Source organism: Panthera pardus, unplaced genomic scaffold (genome assembly GCF_024362965.1).
Source record: "Panthera pardus isolate Hobbes unplaced genomic scaffold, ASM2436296v1 HiC_scaffold_16, whole genome shotgun sequence".
NCBI lineage: Eukaryota > Metazoa > Chordata > Mammalia > Carnivora > Felidae > Panthera > Panthera pardus.
The window spans coordinates 52,735,405-52,760,151 of NW_026526721.1; positions in this window are offsets into that span (position 1 = coordinate 52,735,405).

The following is a 24,747-nucleotide window of genomic DNA, read 5'->3' on the forward strand; positions in this document are numbered from 1 at the left end:
TGATTTCATATTTCCTTTAACTCTCAGACAATAGGTGTTTTTTGGCCTGAACAGAATCTGAGTGTTGCACCTAAAATGAAGAAAATAGCCACACATTTATGAAGGCATATAAGGATACTTGTTCTAAACATAATTTGTATTCAGTTATACAAAGAATTTTTTTTCTAATTTTTTTAAATGTTTATTATTTTTGAAAGAACAGAGACAGAGACAGAGACAGAGAGCAAGCAGGGGAGGGGCAGAGAGAGAGGGAGACACAGAATCAGAAGCAGTCTCCACACTCTGAGCTGCCAGCACAGAGTCTGATGCGGGGCTCAAACTCCCAGACTGTGAGATCATGACCTGAGCTTAAGTCGGACGCTTAACCAACTGAGCCACCCAGGCGCCCCTCAGTTATAAATAGAATCTTAATGCAACTAGGAAGGGAGAAAGGTTACCTGGATCGATCAATGGATCGATCGATCTATCATCTATCTAAATATTATATATTTATAACAATTATATAAATATATATAATAATATACCTTTTTCTCAGATCTGCAGGGTTTTGAAGATTGTAGCAACTCATGTTTCTATGCATTTTGATTAGCACAAGTTGAGATAGTGAAGATTTATGTAATAATAACACCCCATGCACTATGCACTATATGGAATTATTTTTTCTTTAAAAAAAAAGGCATTTTACTTTGTAATGTTCTTTTAAAAAGTGAAAAAAAGTGGCAATTAGAAAGAATATTTTCTAGCAACTAGATTTGATCTAAATATTTCAATACACCAGCTTCTGATATGATATTTTGAGATATTTTGATAAATGCACAAGATTTTTGTCATTTTTTGTCTCTTTATGGTAATGTAAGAAACGTCTAAAGCAATGGAATTGTTTTAAAAACAGAATTCATTCCAGAAAATTAAAGATCTCTTTCTATTTAAAAACCCTACTCCTGGGATAATATCATTTGGGCATTTCCATATTCATTTCCCCCCACCCCATTAACAAAAATAGAGCCTATAGCTTTCACAGTTTCATTCATGCAGAAATAATTAGATAAACTACCAGAATTCTTTGCCATGCAATATGGAGGATCAGCGTATAAGTAGAACTCATAATTCTTTCTTTTTCCTCAACTATTGCTCTTTTCTGAAAGACAGCAACATGCAATAAGCCGGTGGTATTTTTGAACTGTGACATAAACAAATGTTAATGTTGATGAAAAGAAATACGAACATGTGGTGTATTCTCAACCACCCCCTGTCCCCTCCTCCCAGAGTCTCCTGGCAAGACTGCTTTCCTGTGCTTCAATAATGTCTGAGAAGCACTGTATTGAGTGCTCCCAGGGCGTTTTCTACTGCTTATCCACATGGGCCAGGTTATGGACATGACTGAGGAGCAGACACATAGGGCTCTGCTTGGCACGGCAAGAGCCATCCATTCCTTACTCCTGAATCCTCCCTAAGTGGGGTCTAAATCTTCACTCCCATGAAGCTATGTACATCTCCTACTCTAGCCCAATCTTATACCCTTCCCAACCCTGTCAACCCTTCAACTTTGTTCCCTGAAACTCGAGTCAGTTATCATCAACTTACCCTTCACATTCAGCCTGTTGTAAAGTCTTCATTCTTTTATTCATCTTAACACAAAAATGCCCCACCACTGGAGACACTGCTTTCCCTGCAACTCTCTCAAGTAATGATTGTCCGTTTCTTTTTTTCATCTCCTTCATGACTTTTCCAGAACATTTGCTCTTCATTCTTCCTAAAAATTACCAGCATCTTTGAAGATTATATCAAACAATGCCATTCCTCTTATTATAGCCACCCTCAATCTTTTTTTTTTAATTTTTTTTTTAACGTTTTAGTTATTTTTGAGACAGAGAGACAGAGCATGAATGGGGGAGGGTCACAGAGAGAGGGAGACACAGAATCTGAAACAGGCTCCAGGCTCTGAGCTGCTGGCACAGAGCCCGACGCGGGTTTCGAACTCACGGACCGCGAGATCGTGACCTGAGCCGAAGTCGGACGCTTAACCGACCAAGCCACCCAGGAGCCCCACCACCCTCAATCTTTAAGGATTTAACTTAACTACCTGTATTGCGGTCTTAGTTGCTTTTGCTTCAACATTACTCCTGGACCACACCTCTGCCTCCTTTCCTGGTGCCCTTGCCAAGCTTCCAATTTGGCTGGAATCCAAGTTGACCAGCAGGGCCTGCGTATTTCACCAACTGTATATACTCTGACCTATCACTACCCTACTGCCTCCCCTTCCAGATGTGGATGGATTGCTGCTCTATTTAATAATACATATTGGGGGGGGGGGTGTACCTGGATGGCTCAGTTGGTTAAGCATCCAACTCCTAGTTTTGGCAGTTCATGGGTTCAAGCCCTGCATTGGGCTTCACATTGGCAGTCAGGAAGCTGCTTGGGATTCTTTCTCCCTTCCACTCTCTCTGCCCCTTCCCTGTTCTCTCTCTCTCTCTCTCTCTCTCTCTCTCTCTCTCTCTCTCCAAATAAATAAATAAATAAATAAATAAATAAATAAATAAAACTTAAAAAAAATAATACTGTTGAAATTGTGGGGTCAGCTCCCTATGATATGAACCTTGACCAGTGGGATAAGGGAGATGAAAGAGAACAGGGTCCATTAATAACCCTGTATCTCTCCCTTCCACAGACTGCTCGAGTTTATGTTTGCTCTTTGCAAACTTCCAGGGAAGCCCCACCTACTAAGTGTGGGCTACCCTGTCTCTTTATAAGGTACACTTCTTAGCACTGCTTCTCACTATATAACTTACATTTTTTCCTTCCCTCACCTCTCTTAAGTTCTTCGTCTTCATTGCACTTTTACCTACTAATAAAGTATAAGTGCTCTCATCTTTGTCTCATGTTCTATTTTCTGAAAGCCTAGAGCAAAGACAAATGGTTAATATCTGTGAATATATTCTGTAGAGACCAGAAAGAAACCAATAAGAAATTTCCAAGGTGAAAAGAAGATTTATCCGTGGGTCCTTCATTCTTGGTTATGAATTTAAGAAAAATGATGCTCAGTGCTTAATGAGCCACAAGACAATATCTTTTCTCTGGTTCTTTTACCAGTGGGCTTTTTCTGTTTGTCACCTGAGATTACATTTTGTTATTTGTTATTTTCTTAATAAAAATAGAGTAGCAGTCTCACATGAAGTGGATCAACGTAAGGCTGTTTACTGGGGTCCTTTTGTTTCTTGCTGCCAAACCAGCACAGATTTTGATACAGCCATTTAAGATCAAAAGCTTCATTTTCTTTGAGTCATGGAATCTGCTCTACCTTATGTACTCTAGGCCAGCGATGTCCAATAGAAATTTTGTTGGTGTGGGGAGCCTGCGTGGCTCAGTCGGTTGAGCGTCTGACTTTGGCTCAGGTCATGATCTCGTGGTTTGTGAGTTCGAGCCCCGCGTTGGGCTCTGTGCTGACAGCTCAGAGCCTGGAGCCTGTTTCGGATTCTGTGCCTCCCTCTCTCTCTGCCCCTCTGCTGTTCATGCTCTGTCTCTCTCTGTCTCAAAAATAAACATTAAAAAAAAATATATATATATATATTATATATATAATATATATATATTATATATATATATACACTACCTGTTTTGCGGTCTTAGTTGCTGGATATATATATAATATATATATATATTATATATATATATCCATATATAGATAGATAGATATAGATATAGATCTATCTATCTATCTATCTATATAAGAAATTTTGTTGGTGATGGATATGCTATGTTCAACACAGAAGCCACTGGCCAAAGGTGGTTATTGAACATTTCAAATGTGGCTAGTAAGACTGAGGAATGAAATGTTTAACTTTTATAAAAATGTAACTCAAATATAAATAGCCATATTTAGCTGGTGGTTATCCTATTGAGCCAAATAGTTCTCAACTGGCAGAAGTGATGCTTTAGTAGCCTGAGAAATGCATCCTAAAGTCACCTATTCCCAGACCAACTCTGAAGAAAGCCTCTTTCTGGTATACAGCATGCACGGAACAACAACTGAATAATGGCAAAGATCTCTAAGAGAGGTGGGGAAAAGTGATTATGATAAGGCCTTATAAACTTAACCCTCATAATAAAATAAAACTATTTTGTAGACATTTTCTGCATCAAAAGTTGCTGCCAAATTAGTGTTGAGTACCTGCAATTACTTAATGATCTTGGGAAATACAAGTTTTTAAGGTGTCCTGCTCGTTATGCATTCTACTATACAAATTAAAATAATACAACGAATCAAAATCTCCTAAACAATAGTCAATGTTTGTATTTCCCAACATTAGTGTCAAAGTCGTGTTCTTAGGAAAGGCTTATGCGGAAACTCCTCCCTCTTCTTTTTGAGCCAGGAACCTTTTTTTTTTTTTTTTTTTTTTAACATGCTATCACAGTATCATGTTCATTTCATTCAATTCACTTGTATTTTTATAATTGCACATTCTCTACTGTAATTATTTGGTTACAATCTGTCTTTTCTACTAGATTCTAAGTTCTGTATAAGTAGGAGCATGGCTCTTTTACTCACCTGCCCCAGTGTCTGACATGTAATACATGCTCAATAAAGTGTTGAATGTGTGATCAAAGCTTAACTTCTCTTCCAGTATGTAAAATTCTCTGAATGCCTCCCAATGATTCTTTTCAATAATATTCATTGTCGGTTAACTATGTTTGCATTTGTACCCCATTTTTCCCTCTTACCTTATATAACAGGTAAACTAACCTTCTTCAAATTCACTGATAATTAATGGGAAACTTAAGAAATACCATGTAGATTAATTAAAAGGTTTAAAGTAGTTCTGTTTAGAAACATGAATGATTATTAAGTATTAGTTTTTATAAAAATTGGTCACTAATTAGCTTCAGAACTTTGAAATTTCATAATAGTTTCTTGGTGTTGTAATTCTTGTGACCTTAATCTACCCACTCATGCTGGAAAGGGACCATGGACTAGATTAATATTTTGTGAACTTCCCCTTTGTCCCTTAATCTACCCACTCATGCTGGAAAGGGACCACTGACTAGATTAATATTTTGTGAACTTTCCCTTTGTCCATTTATACCTCCTTGCTTTATCATATTAGTATTTGTCATTGAAATATGTTGAAGTATGAGAACAAGTTCTTCCCAAATGGGAAAGTTTCTAAATTCTGTTAGAATGAGTTACTGACTATACATACTTTCATAGCCAAGGTTCCTCATTTTTTTTCCTTCCTCATAATATTTTTTTCTAATTCTCTCAGAGGCTGAATAAGCCTAAATATACTTCAGATCAATAATATCAATATCAGCTAAGAATCCTCAACATTTCCGGGCTGTAATTATACAAATCTTCAAAACTGAGGCCAAACTAGACTGCTTAGGTTGAGATCTATTTCCTTTCAAGTGCTGGCTGCTAGTCTTCTGTCGAAATAGGCATATATATTCACTTTTCTCTTACTGTATCAAATGCATTCTTCATTTAATTTTTAATGATTGCCTACTATGCCAAGCTCTGTGTTGTCCACATGAGATAAAGAGATAAATAGGAAACAATCTATTAGCTTATAGGAAGGGATAATGGCACAGACTGTTAGGGGCAACCCAATATTCATTTAGCCTTTATTTGATCGTAATTGAACAATCATTTGTACCATAAACTACCGAGTAAAATATGATATTTTCCAGCCTTACTTGTAGCTAAGTGATTATTTTTTGTGCCAATTGTCATGCATGCAATGTGATTATTTTTTGGCCAATGTCACGCATGCAAAGATATCTTCTAAGACTACCTGAAATGTTCTGCACAGAAGCATAGGAGAAATGTCTATTACCATCACCATTTTCTCTCTTTCTAGAACCAGAAAAACAGACATAATAAGTAGAGCTCCAGCTAACTTCTTACACCAACAGGTGACATTGATGAAAGCCACACTGAAGAAGTCAGAATAGAAAAATGAAAGACTTAGTGATTTACTGGAGACTTCTGAAGCCATTATATAGCCTTAAATGCTTATCCTAAGAAACACATTTTTGTTCAATTCCATGTTTTAAAGTTTTTCTCTTATATGTAAGTTGAGATAATATTAATTGGTGTATGTTAGAAAATTGTAGATAAGTACTTTTAGAGCCGTATAAAGAAAATGTTGAGGAGGACGCCTGGATGGCTCAGTCAGTTGAGCATCGACTTGATTTCAGCCCAGGTCATTATCCCAGTGTCATGGGATCGAGACCCAGAACAGGCTCTGTGCTGAGTGTGGGGTCTACCTAAGATTTTTTTCTCTCTCCCTCTGCCCCTCTTCCACTCAGATAAATAAATAAATAAATAAATAAATAAATAATAAAGTTGGGGAGAGAGTAATTACATCTCTTTCATGAGGTCAGGGGTAGCTATTCAGAAGCATAGCTATTTGAATTCAGTCTTAAAGGCTGACTAGGAGCTTACCAGGTAGAGAAGAGAAGAAAGGGAATTACAAAAGGAGGAAAGAGCACATGGTAAAACACATAAATTAAAAAAAAAATTTTTTATCATTTTAATAGCTATATGTAGTTTAATAATATTTGGCTGAATAATCCATTTGCATAGCTAAGTTAGGTCAATCGATGATGTTGCACACTAAGGAATTTTATATCTGGGTTATGAATAATTTTTAAATCAGAAGAGTGACATGATTAGTTTGGGATTTTATAATGATGGATTAGAGGTATATTAAGCCAGGAACTAGGATAATACTTCGATGACTATTAGGGTGCAAATACTAGGTAAATAAACTAGGAGAAATTATGACATCTGAATTAATGTATCATCCATGTAAATGGAGAGTGAGGTTGAAAGAAATATTTAAATCAATAAACCACTTACTTTAGTGGTTGTCAAGTGTCAGAGATGAAGGAATGGATTTCAGTATTCATCCATTTTATTTCTATAAGGCATCAATAAATAATCGGAAAATAAAATGTAAAATGTCAGTATTTTTAATAACCAAAAATAACATAAAATCTCAAGAAAAAATATAACAAAATATGTGTATAAGACTTTTTCATGAAAAATAACTAAAGTTTATGGATAGTTTGAAGAAGCTATTGAAAATATATCAATTTAACCTAGGTTAATTTATGGATTCAACACAATTGCAGTAAAAAATCCCAACTTTTTTTTAATTGATGTTGATTCCAAAATTATTTAATACAATAAAAAAAAAAAATTAGTCTCCATACCCAGTGGAGAGCCCAGTGCAGGGCTTGAACTCCTGATCTTGAGATCAAGACCTGAGCTGAGATCAAGAGTCAGTCACTTGGGGTGCCTGGGTAGCTCAGTCAGTTAAGTGCTAATTCTTGATTTCCACTCGGGTCATGATCTCATGATCATGAGATCAAGTCCTGAGTCAGCCTCCACTCTGAGCATGGAGCCTGCTTGATATTCTCTCTCTCTCTCTCTCTCTCTCTCTCTCTGTCTCTGCCCCTCCACTGCTCTCTCTCTCTCAAAAAAAAAAAAAAAAAGTCAGACTCTTAACTGACTGAGTCACCCAGGCATCTCTCTAATAGAATGTTTAATAAAATTTTATACTATGAGATATCAAGATGTATTATAAAGTAAGACTAAGTAATATATTATGTTATTGGCAGAAGGGGGAGACAAATAAACCATAATAGAGATAAAACAGGTTGCACATTACAAAAACTGACACAAACACATTGTTACATGATCATCACAAGTGAGATGTTCTGGTACAGTGGAGGAAATAACAGTCTTTTCAAAAATGGTGCTGGGTCAATTAGATATCCATATGAAGAAAAATTATTCTTGATCCCTACCCTTGTACCACACAAAAAGATCAAATATATAAGTAAAATCATCATCATCATCATCATCATCATCATCATCATCAAACCTTCTAGAAGATAATATAGGAAAATACCTTCATAAACTTGAGGTACTTAAAGACTTCTTAAAAAGAGGGCAAAGCATTAACTGTAAAGACAAAGACAGATAAACCAGATCACATTAAAAGTGAGAACTTATATTAATCAAGAGAGTAAAAGGACAAGCTATGAGAGGGAAAAGATATTTATGGTGTAAAATATACATAGTTCACAAAGGGCTTATATCCAAAATATATGAATATCTCCTACAAATAATAAAAAGGAAGAAAATTCAATACTGGCAAAAGATACAAGTAGGCACTTCCCAAAAGTGTCTAATACACCAAAAGTGTCTAATGTGATAATACTGATTGTTGGTATGGATCTGGAACAGTGGAAACTCTGAACCACTGCGGCTGAGAGTATAAAATTATAGAAAATGGCAGTTATCTACAATTAAACATATACTGATCCCATGATCCAGCAACTCCAGGAATAGGTATACACCCAATCAAAATATGTACAAATGTGCACAGAAAGACATATCCAAGAATTTTCACAACCATAGGTTTGTAAGCTCCCAAACTAGAGACAAACAAGACATTTAATTTTTAAAATTTTTAAAAAATATTTCATTTTTAGGTAATCTCTTCACCCAATGTGGGGCTCAAATTCACAACCCTGAGATCAAGAGTCACGTGCTCTACTGACCAAGCTAGCCAGGAGCCCCTAAGCATTTAATTTATATGGAAGAGGTCAAAAAAATTACCAAATAATTAAGTACATCAATGAAAATGAATAGATTGTTGCCATACACAACAATACATATACCATTTACAAATATAATGCTGAGACAAAAGTAAAAAAGTCTGAAATGATTCCATCTATACACACTTCAAAAGCACTCTAAACAGATCTATGCTGTTAGAAATTAGAATAGTGCTTACTTCGGGGGCAAGATGGTGACTGAGGGGACAAAAGGAAGGTCATCTGGGGCTCTAGAAATATTTTAATTTTTCTCTGTGGTATGGTTAAACATGTATGTCCACATTATTAAAATTCTTTGAGCTTCACATTTGTCTTCACATTTGTCTTTGTCATTTTTTTCATAAAAGAAAACTAACTCTACTTTATTTTAGATATTTAAAATGCATATTTTCTGGGACACCAGAGTGGCTCAGTCAGTTAAACATCCAACTCTTGATTTCGGCTCAGGTCATGATCTCACAGTTCATGAGATGGAACCCCACCCACATAGTATTCTGCGCTGAGCACAGAACCTGCTTGGGATTCTGTCTTCTCTCTCGCTCTCAAAATAAACTTAAAAAAAATTAAAATAAAATAAAATAAAATAAAATAAAATGGATATTTCCCCATGGTGGAACTGATTTGGAGTCAAAAGTAAAATGCAACTAAGATAGAAACAATTTAAGAATTAATATGGGAACAAATGCTTAAAATGCTTTGGATTCTTACATATAGTATTTTCTTTTCCCCTTTAGATTTGCTACACCCAAGAGTGCTATATTGTTAAACAATATAGTAGCACTGTTTTATTTCTTTCTCAACATGATAAAAGTCCCACTGCTTAATATAAAGGTATTGAGTATTGCAATGGCTAGTCCAATGTAGCAATGGATTATTTTTTCACTCACACTTTATCACTTCTTTATGTTAAAAATGAGAAAGGAGGAATAATGTAAATGTACATTCTTCTTTTATAATAGGGTCATACTATTGTCTTAACCAAGTATGTGTAGAAGTACAACGTTGAAAGTCTTATGTGAATTCAGTATTTTCCACATTTTATGTTAGATTACTAATTCCTAGGTTGTTAAATGCAAACACTTCTAGAAGGATTAAACAAAAATCTTGTTATGAATTACAGTAGATAACAATTTTCCTATTCATGGGATTCTTCTTTGTGGAATTGCATTGTTACTAATGCTTTTACCTCTCTAGTTCACAAAAACTCTTACTGAACATCAAGTAACCAAAATAAAATTTTCAACTAATACATGAAGGTAGGGTGGAGTGAATGGTTAGTTCTATAGCTTTCTTGCACCAAATATATAAAAAGTTGCCTCCCAGCTGTTACAATGACTGAGACTTATTAATCATTGATTAAATTGTACAAATAGGCATAGACTAAGACCCTACCAGATGACACTCCTGTAGAAAATAACTATGGAACCAGACAATACAAAAAGCAACACTCTGAGGTACAACTATCTGAAAGAGGGTGAACAGAATAAAAATATTCTGCTGGGATGTACAAGTTCACAGGGAAGAGGGAGGTCTAAAGTAAATTTCTCTCTCTAAGGCTTTCACTTGAAGCCTGGCGCTAAGTGCAGTCCATGTGGTGAGCAGAATTGGGGCTGGGCACACGTGAAAAAAAAAACAACAACCTATCTGGTTGGGGAACCAGAAATCTGAAGCTTGGAAGTTGTGAATGTTGAAGAGAGTAGGGGAATCCCAGAACAGAATGAGTCAAATAGTGAATTCCCAAGTTCTGCTCACCCCATTTCTTTGACCTCTGAACTATGTATGTGTAGGACAGAGGTAAGTGGTTCCACTGAATTAAAAAAAAAAAAAAAAAAAATCCAAACAGAAGGGAGTTTCTGCCCAAGAAATCAAGTTGGCAGTTCAAGCTAAGTCAAAAATATTTACTACTAAAACAAAAGAAACAACACATCAATAAAAAATAACAGAATTCAGAATCTCTAAAATTTAACATTGACAATGTCCAGGATACAATGCAAAATTATCCAACATAAGCAAAGCCAAAAAAAATCACAGTCTCAAGAAGAAATGGATCAAGCCAAACCTCAAAATGAAACAGATGTTAGAACTAACAGACAAGGTTTTCAAAATGGCTATTATAACTATCCTCAATAAAGTAAAAGCTAGACATATTTATAATGAATGAAAATGCCTGAAATGGAAATTTTACAACTAAAGAATGCATTTTCTGAAATAAGAAACAAAATTCTCTGGATGGATTTAACAGCCAAATTGACATGCTGGATTAAATTTGAAAAAAAAAAAACAAAAAAATATTCAAGATTAAACAACAACAATACATAGAGAAAAAGAGTTTTAAAAATGTAAATAAAGTCTCAAAGACCTATGTCAGAAGTCAGCAAGCTATGGCCCATGGGTCAAATCAGCCTGCAAACTAAGAATGGCTGTTACATTTTTAAAATGCTGGGTTTTTTTGAAAAAGAAAAAAGACATTCATGGTCATAGGGCCATTATTCACAATAGCCCTAGGTAGAAGCAAACCATGTATCTGTCAATGGATGGATGGATTAAAAAAAAAAATGTGACGTGCATATAGAATATTATTCAGCCTTAAGAAGAAAGGAAATTCTGATATGTGCCACAATATGGATGAAAGGTGAGGACATCAAAGGACTTTTAGAGATAGATGGTGGTGATGGTTGCACAACAATTTGTACTTAACACCACTGAACTAGACATTTTAAAATGATTCAGATGGTAATTTTTTTTTTAATTTATTTATTTTGAGAGAGAGAGAGAGAGAAACTGTGCCCATGAGTACGAATGAGGGAGGGAGGGACAGAGAGAGAGGAGAGAGAGAATTCCAAGCAGCCTGTGCATGCTGTCAGTACAAAGCCCAAAGTAAGGCTCGAACTCGTGAACCGCAAGATCGTGACCTGAGCTGAAATCAACAGTAGGACACTTAGTTGACTGAACCACGCAGGTGCCCCCAGATGGCAAATTTTACCACAATTAAAAACTAAAGAAGAAAAAGAAAAACATGTAACAGATAGGTGGCCTGCAAATTCAACATTATTTATTATCTGGCTCTTTACAAAAAGAGTTTGCTGGTCTCTGATGGTCAAATACATTAATTTGGTCCCAGAAAGAGAGGAAAAAGACAATGAAGGGGAAAATATTTGAAGAAATAATGTGTAAAAATTTCCCAATTTGAATAAGAAAGCAAAATTTGCAGCTCCAAGATGCTAGAGGAAAACCAAGCAGGATAAACACAAATAGGCCCAGCTAAGACACATCTTAGTCAAACTGTTGAAAGCCAAAACTGAAGAGCGACTCTAACAAGTAGCAAGAGAAAAATGGCATGTTACGTAAGGGGCAACAAATGCCTAATTTTTTAATTAGACCATGGAGACCAGAAGAAAGCAGAACATCTTTGAAATGCTGAAAGAAAGAAAACAGTCAGTACAGAATTCTATATCAAAATCACTCAAAAATGCAAATGAAATAAAGACATTTTTAGATAAAAGCAAACTAGAAGCAGTGGATCTCTACCACAAGGAATCATAAAGGAAGAGGAAGTTCTTCAAGGTGAAGCACAGACATGAGAATGGAAAACTTAGAACTTTGGAAAAGAAAGATGAACATTGGAAATGCTATCTATCTGGATAAATGCAAAAATCTATCTTTTTGTTTCTTTTTGCCATCTTTGTCCATTTCTTTACAAACTATGTACCTGTTTAAAAACATTATAACATTTTGGGGTTTATAATAGTACATATAATAATTATGACACAGAGGACAAGAAGAATACAGCCCTATATGGTTGTTAGATTTCCATATTTTGCATGAAATAGCACATTGTAAGGAGTATATTGTAATACCTAGAGCAACCACTACCACAACCAATAACAATGACAACAAACACAAGAAAATGATTTTAGCCAATGGGAAAATGGACATGAAATTTAAAAATTATTCACATAGTTTTAAGAAGTGAAAAGAAAAAAACAAACAAAAAACAAAGGTGATAATTGTATTGTCCTTCTCTCCTCTCATCCCTCTCACTGTAGCTGGGAAAGTTTCTCACTTTTAAAAACAAATGTGATCAGGTTGGGTCCACCCAGATAATCCAGGATAATCTGATCCCAAAGTCTTTAAACTTTAATTAATTAATTAATTAATTAATTTATTTATTTAGAGAGAAAAAGGATGAGCAGGGAAGGGGAAGACAGAGGGAGAGAGAGAATCCCAAGCAGGCTCTGCACTGTCAGCACAAAGCCCGAACTCATGAACAGTGAGATCATGACCTGAGCCTAAGTTGACTCTTAACCAACTGAGCCACCCAGGCATCTCTGCCCCTTGCAAGGTCCTTAACCTTAATCACATTTGCAAAGTTCTCCTTTGCAATGGAAAATAACAAAATCATGGTTCTGGGGATTCGAAAATGGACATCTTTGGTAGCCATTACTCTGCCCTACCACAGTGCCCTCCAACTTCCAAATATTCATGTCAACCTGATGTGCAAAATAGTCATCTCATCCCAAGATCTCCCAAACTCTGAAACCATTATCAGATCCAACATCAATTCAAAATCTAAATTCTGATCTAAATCTCATCTTAAAAACCTCAAATGTTATCATCTGAAACATCTAAATTACATATGAGTGAGATTTTGGTTATAATCCACCCTAGGACACAATTTCTCTCCTTCCTTGGGACCTTCAGCATTCAGGCTCAGTTTCTGTTCCTTCAGAAATCCTTGACCTAACCCACTGTTTTGGTTAATCTTAAATGTCAACTTAACTGGGCCATATGGTCCCCAGACATTTTGTTAAACATTTTCCTGGGTGTGTCTGTGAGGGTGTTTCTGGATGATATTAACATTTGAATGGGCAGAGCAGAGTAAAGCAGATTGCCATCCAGAATGTGAGTGCATCTCATCCAATCAAGTGAAGACCTGAATAGAACAAAAAGACTGATTAAGGTGCGTTTGGGGGAGGGGGGGGGGACCTCTTTGGCCTGATGGATTGAACTGAGACATCGGTCTTCTACCCTTAGACTGCAGATACTTCATTGGATCTCCTGGGTTCCAGCTTGCCAACTGCAGATTTTAGGATTTCTTAGCCTTCCTAACCATGTGAGCTAATTCCTTATAATAAAGGGATTTTGTTCTCTTTCTTTGTCTTTCTCTCTCTCTCTCTCCCTCTCTCTCTCTGTATCTCTATACACAGATCTATATCTATTTATATCTTTATCTATCATCTCCTATTGGTTCTGTTTCTTTAGAGAACTCTAATACCCTTATTATTTCTAGGGTAGCTTCATCTGTGAATTTATGCCCTTAGCTCCCTCTCCATCTCTCTATTGAGCATATCATTTTATATTATAACTCTCCCTCAGTTTTAAGTTGAGAAAGAAATAATTGCCTTTCTTCCACACTTTTTATACATAGTCCTCAGGATAGTGCCTGACACCTGGTATATAATGAATATTTGTTGAGCAAATGAAAAAATTAGGTCAAGTTTCCAATTAGAGAAATATCTAGATTGCTTTCATCATGTAAGCCATGTCTTTATGTATTTTAGCTATAATTGGCTCATAGATGACTTGTACTTGGGTAGACATCACTCAATGTGATTCTTAAGTCATTCAACCCTTCAGTCTATGTAGGCAGCAATTTATTGTTTTTGGTTTGCCTCTTGAGGTTAAAATCTCTGAAGGAAATCGCTTTTTGATACACAATACTCTTTTTTTTTCAAGTTTATTTTGAGAGAGAGTAGGAGTGGGGGAGGGGTGGAGAGGGAGGGAGAGAGAGAACCCCAAGCAGGCTCTGCACTGTTAGCACAGAGCCCAACATGGGGGTCGAACCCACAAACCACGAGATCATGACCTGAGGTGAAACAAAGAGTCTGATGCTTAACCCACCGAGTCACCCATAAGTCCCAATACACACTACTCTTAAAAAAAACAAAAACAAAAACAAAAAAAAAACAAAGAACAAAAAACTAGATATTCTAGTGGATTTCCTCATTTCCACTTCTAGTTTTGTATAAAAACAATCAGGGCCCAAATATGGAAAAGAACCATCACATGGACAGGAAATGTTCCTTCTTCCAATCTCCTCAGCCACTTCAAAGTGAGACAATCATTCCCATAATAATTAAAGGCAGGGAAGGCTACAGCTAAATAATTATCATGGTTGAAAATTCCCGATCTTAAAATAATTTCAATTAGAGCTCTTTCATAATTGCATTCATTGCCCTAGAGAAAATAATAAACTTAAGTTAGGAAACGTTTTGGCATGTAGACATACATCAAGATTTTTTTCTTTTGTTGGGGTATGTGTATTAAGAACAGAATGGAATTTTTTTAAAAGTAGGTCAATGGTGGTTAAAATTACTGTTTGCTTCTCTATTCCTTCTGTTAAAAAATTTTTTAAACAACACTTAAAACCAAATGTCTAGGTTTGTACACATCAATAGAAAATACAAGCAAGAAATAGAAAGAACACAGAGACCACTATTGATCCCTCTACACACAAAAGGAGTTATTTTCTTTGGTATCGGCTTTAAAAAGCGGTGTTTCCCCCTCCTCCCCACACCCCTTCAATAAAGAAGCCAACAATTCATTCTGTGTGAGCTGGAGCTGCAAGGATTATTGAAAAAGAAAAAAAGAGAAAAAACAACATCATACCATTATACCAAGGAGAGCAACACATTTCGAGGCCGACTTAGCTACTCTCTTGGATTTAGGTGTTTGCATCTTTTACTGTGTACTGAGCGGGTGAGGGTGAATACAAGCCTGTTGATGGTGCCTTGCGTCCAACCACATTACTCAAATCCCTTTTCTATAGAATTTGCTGTGTTCCTTCTCTTTTACTCCCTGCATTGTTGTACCATAAATACCTAGTTTAAACTAACATGCAATGCCATTTTAGTGAGCCTCTGAAAAGCCATTCATTCAAGTACATGATACAGCAAGGGGAACAGGTGGCACCCATTATACTAGCATACTTGTCCATGTAAACAATGACATATTCCTGTCAACAGTGGATAGTCACGATTCTAAGTTTTAAACTAGATTTGTAAGAAATAAGGTGTCCTTTTTCCCCCCCAAAGACTAATACAGTGTGTCCTGCTTGCATATGAAAATATCATTAATGCATTTTTCTAAAAAAGTTACTTATGGTACATATTTATCACAACGTGATTCGAGTTTTTTTTTTTTTAATTGTTTTTAATGTTTACTTATTTTTGAGAGGGGGACAGAGAGACAGAGCACAAGCTGGGGAGAGGCAGAGAGACAGGGAGACACAGAATCTAAAGCAGGCTCTGGGCTCTGAGCTGTTAGCACAGAGCCCAATGAAGGGCTCGAACCCACGAACAGTGAGATGATCACCTGAGCTGAAGTTGGACGCTTAACCGACTGAGCCACCAAGGCACCCTTCCTTCATGTTTTTTTTAAAGCTTGGTCCTCCCAACTAGTACTTGTTTCTATTTTCCTACCTTGTCTATTTTAAATAGAGACAGTTTTATAGTCAGTCTTCTTCACTTACCATAGAATCATAAACATTTAACTCTGCTGTTACATGCTTTTCTTAATATCCCACTGCAAAGATGTGCATAATTACCATAATCATTCCAGCTAGTTACATTTTTTTCTGTTATAAATCATACTGTAATAAACCTATTTGTATATGTAAATTTTCATAATTTAAGTAAGATAAATTCTTAGGAATAGAATGCTCTTTTAATGACCTTCTTTCCTGAATGTAAAAAAAATTGAATCAGGATCCCAAATTTAATCACTTCCTTTCCAGAATGGATAAATAAGAATCCAAGCCTCCTTTTACACAATTACAAAACAGGCTAATAATTCAGACTTGGGGTTAGTAGGCCCAGGTCTCAATTCTATCTCTAATACTTGCATGAGCTTTAGGAAGAGACTTCCCTCCTACAGTTCTTAGTTCTCTCATCCTGAAATGGGAACAGTGACTTCTTCTTTCTGGTCCAGCAAAGAGCTAGAAGTCCTTGTTCCATCCTAAGAACCAGAGAAAGCTGAAGAAAGGGAAAAGTCAACTTTTCTTACATTTGTCACAAAAGTGATGGCACATGGCAGCTGTTGCCCCCAAACTGGAGAGTCAGAGAGGAGGATACAGAGAATCACAGCTTACCAGAGCAGAAACCCAGAAGCACCGTGGGCACCAGTACTGGGTGGGAAAACGTGAGCTATAAAGTGATGAATTGCTGACAGCTTGGTGTGCATGAGTCTGAGAGTTAAAAAACTCCAGGGAGACCCCATCATTGTGGGGGAGGAGCTCACTCTTATGAGTTTTACCTTCAACAGCTCCACCAGATCCATACGGCAAAAATGTGAGAAAAACCCCCTCCGTCTTCGGCAGGAGGAGAGGAAATGGAACCATTTTGAAATGCACCAGAACATTCTGTTCTTAACAAAGACTGCCTTCAGGAGAAATTATTTTAGCAGAGCCTAATCCGGTTCGAATGTTCTAAAACTCTAAAAATCTGTTGAGAAGATTCTTAGAGCAGTGGAAAATCCTCTGATACTGTAATGATGGATACGTGTCCCACAGAGTGAACCCTAATGACAACTGCGGACTCAGGGTGATAATGATGTGTCAATATAGGCTCATCGATTGCCATAAATGTACCTGTCTGGTGGAGGATGTTGATGAGATGGAAGGTTGTGTTTGTGCGGAGACTAGGGTACATGGCAACTTTCTGCTCGGCTTTGCTGTGAAGCTGAAACTGCTCTAGGAAATAAAGTTAATATATTAATTATTGAAGAGTTGGGAATAGTAATGCTTATTTGTCCATAGAGGTGATTATGTATATTAGAAAATGTGATCTCAGTGTTGCTATGTATTCAAGGAGATTGTACTATTTCACTAGTTAGTCAGCACTTAAGTAATGTAGAAATAAAAGACAATTCATGACAGGAGAGAATGTTAATGCAACTGGATTTAATCTAAAACTAGCTAAAAACAAGATGATCACATGCTGGTGATAGTTATACAGTTGTTCTGGATGAAAAACAACTGGAATTTTTATGGACTATTTCTAAGTTTTGGAAAACTGACGCTTCCAATTTGAAGAAAGTATTAGTAGAAAAAGATGTCAATAAACAAACTGCTCACAAATCTCTAAATTGTGTCTTCAGCCACCCTTGGCAATAGTGTCTGAAACTTTGACATCCCAGGTTTTGCTTTATGGATTTGGAATATCTCTGGAAGAACCAAGAATCAGGAGCATTTTGGAAAGCTGAAGGGCTGTAGCCTTTGCCTTTAAGGCAGATCTTTCTCCTAATTACTTTTCCTTTCTCCCCTAACTTGAAATGCAACCAGTTTCCAACACTTAAAATACATATACAGTTCTCTCTGTTGCAAGACTATGTTAAACACAAATAATCTTTTTTTCAGTGAAAGCTTCTACTGGATCTTTTTTTTTTTCACATTTAATGGTTCAACTTTATTATTTCAAATGATTTTCATCTTGAGAATTAGCGATTAATGAACAATCATTTAGAATATGTTTTATGATAATTAGACATCCTACAGCTATGACACAGTATTTATATCAATGTGCCTTTCCACATAAAGTTTGCATTTCTATTTTATTGTCTGGAATACCTGCTTATTTTAATTAAAATAAATTGACTCACTGATAAGTGGCCAAAGGAGGTATTCCGAGGAGGATGAGGTGAGTGGGGGATGGGAGGTTTGGAAAATAATGACTTAATGGCCTGACTATACTACCTTGGTGGAATAAAGGCCATTTAACTTGGTTTTTACTTTGGCAATGATACTAATTGAGTTCCCACTGTTCAAAGATAAAATGAGCTGTTGTTAAAAATGGTAAGAGTTTAGTTGAGCAAAATCTATCTGATTGGGCAGCACCAAACCAGAAGTGGTTAGGAGTGCTCCCTGACAGGAGATAAGAAGAGACTTTGATAGAGAAAAGGTGGAAAAGGAAAGCAAAGGAACTGAGTGGTTGTAGCTTAAAGCCCAGTTGGCTCTTTGTGGTTGGTGGTACTTAGGTTTTAGTGTCATAACCTTGAAGCATTTACGGGCTTAGATTTTGGTTTGCTTATGGAGTCCTCCACAACAACGGAGCCACCTCTCTCTAATGGCCTTGATTGTGGGTTATTTTCAGTTTCAGGTTTCAAGTCTGAGACATCAACAGATAATTTTAGAGTTAACAGAATCCTTCTGTTGTTCACACATAAGCTGACATAAGAAAGATGAGTGAAAAATGGAAATAGGTTTGAGAAAAAATATGTGAATAAAAAGTGATTGCCGATTTGGTTAGAAGGATAGGTAATATTAGGATTGTTATTTAAACAAAAGGTAGTGTAGATGACATCAGAAGAGACTGCTGCTGTATGGATTCTTCCTCTATTTATGGGTAATCATCTATACAACTAGCAAAGAGTCCAGAGGACTGAAATGAAGGCTGTAATTGGGCTGTAAGGCTGTAGGATATAGCTACTTAGGAATTCAGAGATGATAGCAGTTGTTTTGGAACCCTATTTTCATGAGTATCTCATTGGCTTCCTGGGAGCATGGAGAAAGATTTGGTGCCAAATAATCAGGTGTCTCAGGACTTTAGAGAGAAGAAATGGCTGTGACAAGGTTATATAGAAGCGTGTCCTGAGGTCAGACTGCTGTGGGGATTTTTCAGCCTGTTTTTGGCCTGAGACACTAGCCTTGTGATCAATATGAAAAACATGAGACATTCGGTTGTAGCCTTTAATTCTCTTTGACCTTATTTCTAGAGAGAACTCTTTTTATTACTTAATAAGCAAGATTATAAAACTAAAACTTCAGGCAGCAATCTGTAAACCTAAAGAGCTAAAGGGCTGAAAAGAAAAGCAAGTTATCTCCCCACTTTGGGGCAGCAGCTATAGCCCAAGGAATGAGAAAAGTAAGCTGAATTAGTGGGGTAGTATCTGTGTATCGAAAGTGTTAACTTTAAAGAAATAAAGCTGTCAGTTTTTTCATAACAGGGAGAAATTTAGCATGTCTGACTCCATATTGCTTCTATTTCCCTTGCTGCTATGACCTAGCCCTTAGAAACTTCTGCTTAGCCCTGCACATAGGCATGCTACAGCTAAGATTTGCAAAAAGTGCTTTTTACTGAAAACCTACCTTACCCAAGGAGATAAGGAAGTACAATAGGAATGACTATGCTATGTTTAAGATTCACAGGAATGAACCAACGAGGTTTTTGTATGCAAAGATCAACTGACCGCGGACAAAGAGGTTACATGGCCTTCCTTGGATGTCCACAGACATCAGTAACCTTTTGTCTGCAACCCCCTCCCACTTCCACCTTTTGCAAACATAAAACAAGCTCAACTTTCATGCTGAGGGGAGATGGTTTTGGTTTACCCCAACAACTTGCCTCTCAACTTATTGGCCTGCTGGGCAGTGTGTAGAACAAGGTTGAGCTCAGTTATAATTCTGCCAGCAAAAAGATGGGTTTAGTTGGAAATAACAGAGAATTGCAATCAGGGACAAGCAAGTTATGGCAAAGCCATAGGCCAGTCCAGAGAACAAAGGAGAGGTGCACTGTTTTATAGAGGAAGGGTAAGTTGGGAAGGCTGTGATAAACCAAAAGTCTATTGGAGTAAACTGGGAATTGGAAGTATAGTGACTTCTCATTGGCTGAGTTGTGACAGTCTCTCATTGGCTGAGCTGTTGCTGAGGGAGGAGGTAAGCCTTTCTTCCTCTTGCCAGGATAGTAAGTAGCATCCACCTGCAGGGTTGGTCTCTTCCTGTTTGATTTGCAAATCATGATGAGAAGTAGGCCTAAGAACTCCCCTGGCAAACGTCCCAACTCCCTTTTAGTGAGGTTTCCCTTTATGAATTTTTACAAGAGCAGCAAGAGAACACCACACAGGCTCCTTGGGTAGTCAGCCTGAGAAACAAAGAGCTAGAGGGCTCAGAGGCCCTGCCATAACAGTAAGGGAAAGTCTCATAAAGAAACAGCACAGCTCTAAGCAACAAAAAAAACATGTACTGGAAAATTATCAAACATTTGATGAATTAAATTAAATAAGAAGATAAGGGGAGCCTGGGTGGCTCAGTTGATTAAGCATCTGACTCTTGATTTCAGCTCTGGTCATGATATCATGGTTCATGAATTTGAGCCTCACGTCAGGTTTCATGCTGATGGTATGGAACCTGCTTGGGATTCTCTCTCTCCCCACCCCCGCCTCTGCCCCTCCACTGCTCATTCTCTCTTTCTCTCAAAATAACTAAACTAAACTACATAGTGAAAGTGATCACGATGAGGGTTAGAATTGTTCTTTTAACTTTTAATCTGGTATATTTAAAATTTATTGTTACACAGTGCCATGACTTATCCTTCATGTTTAGAAGCAGGATATCTAATATGTCAACAGGCCTACAGCTTGGTAGGGATCATCTGGCTGGCGCCCAGGACCCTCTTTGAGTTGATATTGCCCCAAATCATCTCAGAGGAGCCAATGTACAGTCCCATAGGATAAGGGGAGGGAGCTATTCACTCTACATACCATACTAATAAAGCTCCTCAAACACACCTGAAAGATGAAGAGGCTGAGGGCATGGGGGGTTGTTTTCATTGTTTTGGAGAGGCCACGGTGACAATGTGAAACCAGCAATAATTTCTCTCCATGATAACCACCCAAATGCACAATGCTGTGATCATTTTCTGGGCTTCATTTTGCGTAGTTCTTTAAAAAGAGGCAAATATCTGAATACCATTATTAGATGATTTCGTGCTAACCTACAGAGGCATTTGGTTTTGAATTTTTACATATCTACCCTGAAATCATAGCCAGTTTTCCCCCACGGTCTGTTGGCAAATAAAACCCCCACTATCTCTACTAATATCCTCCACTTCTTACAAAATTAACATTTTTATGGTAAATACTATCAGATGCTATATGCTTGGGGTAGTTTTTAATATATCAGTTTCCATTATGATACTTTCTAAACATGGAAATGCAAAGCATTGCTTGCTGGCAAAGGTCATCCACCGGATCATTAAAACTCAAAGGGGTCCTTTATGTCACTGGTTCATCAACATTTGAAGTTCTGGTTTTTTTTCCTATAATATTTAATGATTACACAAGAATGAAGGATTGGATGGAAAGAGGAAAGTTTTATCTCAAGTTGCCCAGGTGTGCACCCCTTAGAGAGGCTGTATAGATTTGTATGTATGCGGAGGTGACATGGGGGAAGGTTGTAGTGTGATTCTCTTTAAAACAAACCGAACTGGGTTTTATCTTTATTGCCAGAAAGAGATTAAAGAGTCTGTGTGAGAGGGAAAAGTCCCCAGGAAGAGTTAAGTTGCAGACCTCTCACTTCAAGGAATGTCATCTAATCAGGGCTGCAGCAAACCGGTCATATCAGATCTGAGGCTTGTCTTACAGAGGGACTCTTCAAAGACTTGCCTTCAAACCTCCGGGGCTCTTCAGATCATTTGCTCCCTGAGCAACTCCTTTGGCATCGATATTACTGCCCTCTGTTCCTGCTGGGTGCCATACACAGCCCTGCAGTGGTGCGGAAACAATAGAAAATTACACTCTCTAGAAGAACCACCTCTCCATTCAAAACAGCAGAATCAAAATGCGTACAAAAATGCATTTAGCATCCCCGCGCAGTTTTATTGAGATATAACTGACATAGAACACTGTGTAAGTTTAAGCTGCATGATGTGTTGACTTGATACACATACGTTGTGAAATGATGACGACCAAAGCATTAGCTAACGCTTCGATCATGCCTGGTAATTACCGTTTCTTTTTTGCAGTGAGAACGTTTAAGATTTACTCTCAGCAACTTTCAAGTATAGAAAACAGTATACAGATCTTTAACTATAATCAACATGTTGTTTTCTGCTAATAGGACACCTTCTGCTTGATCATCTGTTGATGGGGAGCTCATGGACGTGAAACAAATCTCAATTTTGAATAATTACTGAATGTCAGAATATGCTTCCTGATAGTGAAATGAAGTTTCTTTCTAAACTTCCATACATCAAGATATTCTCTAATGTTACCAATTATAAAGCAGTTCTGTCATAGCTTTTATAAGAGCTTTCTTCTAATATTTCAGGGCAACCTTCACATCCTCACTACATATTTTCAATTCCAGAATTAATATCTGTGATTTTTCTGATATTTTCTTACATAATATAGCTAGGTCGCTTTTTAGTCTACCCACCACTGAAATTTGTCTACAGCTTTATCACATTTTAAAACATCATAACCATAGATAAATATAATACACTGCATGTGATCTGACCAAGACAGTACAATATTCTAAATATGGTCTTTCTTCTTTTCTCCATAGATTAGGATTTTATGAGCATTTTTGGCCACTTGTTATACAGGTTGGTTTATATTGAGCTTTAGTTAACTAAAGAGGTTATTTTTTCCAAATGAACTGTTTAATCGACTTACTTGAAATATAATGCAGATTTTTTTTATTCATCCTGACCAGATTTTACCTTGATAGTTTTTTTTCTCACATTAAAAAAAAAAAAAAAAAACCTATTTATTTTGAGAGAAAAAAGGGGAGAGGGTGAGCGGGGTAGGGGCAGAGAGAGAATCCTCAGCAGGCTCCATACTTTCACTGCAGAGCCCCATGCAGGGCTCGAACTCACAAACCATGAGATCATGACCTGAGCCTAAATCAAGAGTTGGATGCTTAACCAACTGAGCCACCCAGGTGCTCCTTTACCTTGATAGTTTTGACCTGAATCTTGATTCTTATGATTTTGATTCTTTATAATGTATGTATCTATATGGGAATAAAACAGGGTGAAGTAGTGAGTCTTTTGCTGTCCCATTAGAGTATGACTTATGGGTTGTTGCTAATCATTTTTGCTGAGATTATTCAACTGGCTACAAATTTATGTAACTGTAACTGTTGTTCTAGCTTATCTTCAGGGGAGAATCTTCCCAATGCCTGTTGAAAAGACTTTCGTGAATCCATTTGGCTTCCTGGTAAGCACCAGCATTTTTTGTTAAATATTAACATGTCATGTACTTAAAATTCTACCCTAATATTTCCAAGTATGTATGTCAAATTTTTGGAATCTTTATCTAGAATTCAAATTCATCATTGAGAATACAGCAACAAAATACATTTTAAAAAATAACCTTAATCAAACTATCATCAGTGGCTTTTCCACAATGCCGTAGCCAAATTCCTTTCCATATCCAATGTAAATTGCATAAGGCTTCCAGACTCTGAATTTTAATATAGGAGTTTAAATTTGACTGGGGTCATTCAGAATGTGTGTGACCTTATTCAAGGTATTCTTGAGGCCTTGGTTTGTGAGGATGATGAATATGAAAACACTGGTAACTATAGCCATCGGTCTTTGAGTACAACTCCTGTTGACATATAATATACTCATATTCATTCTTTTTCTTAAATTCTCACAGATAATTTTATGAATACTGCTCGTTAGTATTTCTTTTATCCTCCATTCCCTGTACTCTTGGGAATGTCTACTATTAGCCACACGACTGAAATGTTTAATTAAAGGAAAATACTATTTAAATTATCAAAAATTAGCAGCACCATCTGCACATAGACTCAAAATTCCTGGAGAAATTCAATCTGCAAGTCAATAGACTTCACTGGCACCAGTGGTATATACTTTTTCTCATGCAGTTTAGTGAGGATTGATCATACCTTTATTTCTTCATTCAGTCTCTCAGCACTTCCTAGAATTTTAGTGCATGTGCTAAACTCACAAATTTTCTTTTGAATTCACCTCAGTTGAATCCAGTTCATTTCTCTTTTGGCATTGGCCCCAGATCATTGTTTCTTTAGATTATCATCTCTTCTCTTGCCAAAGGTCACCCACTACTGGGGGCTATCTATACTAATTCCAAACCTGCAGCAGTTTTTTCTGCAAAAGTCCTTTCTAAATCATCAGAGAGAGTGGACCTTAACTCTTTCAATGGCAATTTCCATCATCTTTCTGATATTTCCATAGCTTTTTCTATTGGGAGAGAGGAAATCAGTCCTTCAACATAACATTTTAGAGTTTAGTTACAAATCCTTTTCACCGTCCACCATTTTAGAGTTGTGTACTATGTTTTGGTAGTGTTAAAAAG